Genomic DNA, 1,766 nt, shown 5'->3' with positions numbered 1-1,766 from the left:
TGATTACTTTTTGATAAATAATTCGTTCTTATTGCGAAATAGGAGCACTATTCATCAATCTGTAATAAAAGACGTGAGGAAATTCTGTCTTTTTTTTAAAGACAAAATTTTTGAGGCAAAATACCCCAAAAAGAAGTTCGTAAAAAAACAACACGAGTTTTCCGAAAAAAACGATTGAACTAGACGGGCGCCGTTGAAGCTTAATTTGCAAAAAAGGGAGGCAGGATGTTGTAAATTCAAGCGTCTGAATCAGGATTTCAGGAATTCGAAAAGGCCGTTACATCAAAGCAAATCCGCAGATGTGAACACTTTATGGAGTGATATCAACGCAGATCTGCAGGGTTTTAAGTGGATTTAGCGCGGTTTTTCTCGACTGCACGATTCAATGATGTTTCAGTTGCGTTGTGAGATCGATTCAACTTTTCCACTCCCCAAGTTCTAAGCAGGAAAATTCTCAAAAGTAAGTTAAAGAAATTACCATCGAAGCGCTACTGCACCCAAAGGTACCACAAAAAGATTTTAATGTTCACGGTAGTTAAATGGAAGGTTTCGGATTACGTCTCGCTTCCAAAGACGAACGCGGGCTCCGACTAGAAATTGTTGGCCCCTTAAAGAAGGAAAAATTCCTGCCTAAGAAGACACTAATGGTAGTTTGGTCATTGACATTCCAACGACTTACTGTGGATCAAAGAAGAAAATGAATGAATGGAACACGTTTTTCTCATCCCGGAGAACCGGATTTATTCAACTCCCACCTCCTTTCATGATAGCGCTTTATGAAAATTTCACTTCGTCAATCGGATGGCCCCATTGGCATGCGATTGGCCAAACATCTTCCGGCACAAAAACAAACAATGCAATTATTCGGATGGTTCGCAAGATCGCATCCACTGGACGCATCCGCGAATCAAGATCAAAATCCTCATAAATAAGGATGCGATTCGCAGTTGGGAAAATAAATCGTCGCGCACTGTGTATGTTGGACGTGCAGAATAAACAAAGACCTTATCTTTACCGAAGAGGATTTTGCTTTCATTGTTATCGTCGCTGTTCATCTTTGAATTTTCGCTATGTGCTGAAAGCCCCTTTGAAGATTGAATGCTCTCGTCGCCTCGCTACCAGCGAACGCATAAACACCAGAATTCATTTATTGATTCGGCCTCTATTTGGGAGAAAACTGCAATTATCCGCCACATTAGTGCATCATTGTCGACTGTTAGACCAGTCTGGATGGAAATAATCCAAAAAGTTCGTTGAAACTGAGCACATTCTCGCCAATAATCGATAAAAGCTGCCGTTGAATCAACAAAATGGTACCTCAAAGCTGATACGGATCACAATCAGGGGCTGATCCAAGAGGGGGGGCATGGGGATCATGACCCCCCCCCCCATTCAATTCTCTATCCAACGATGCCAAAACGAATTATGTGGGTCAAATGAGGCCTGAGAAACTGCCAAAAAAGCAACGTCGTGTTTGAGTCAATTTTGCAACTCAACCAAAAACTTCCTGAAACGGAGCCTTTTTTGAGAAAACTGACAACATTTCCCCATCCATGGTCCACTTTCTAAAAAGGCCATTTATTTCTCTCTAGAATGATGTACAAATGAGCGTTCCTGTTCATTTTGCCTCCGAGAAATGAGCAAAAACGGGCCGGAAAACATGAAATTTTGGCATAATCTTGCACCAAAGTGTCTGATATTCAAGTTTCGCTTTCTGGGTCAAAACTACTCGAATTTCCTCACTCACGTTGTTACGACTGAATCGA

Source organism: Dendroctonus ponderosae, unplaced genomic scaffold (genome assembly GCF_020466585.1).
Source record: "Dendroctonus ponderosae isolate FM_Combo_2020 unplaced genomic scaffold, Dpon_F_20191213v2 Dpon_F_20191213_6, whole genome shotgun sequence".
NCBI lineage: Eukaryota > Metazoa > Arthropoda > Insecta > Coleoptera > Curculionidae > Dendroctonus > Dendroctonus ponderosae.
This window is presented reverse-complemented; position numbering follows the sequence as displayed.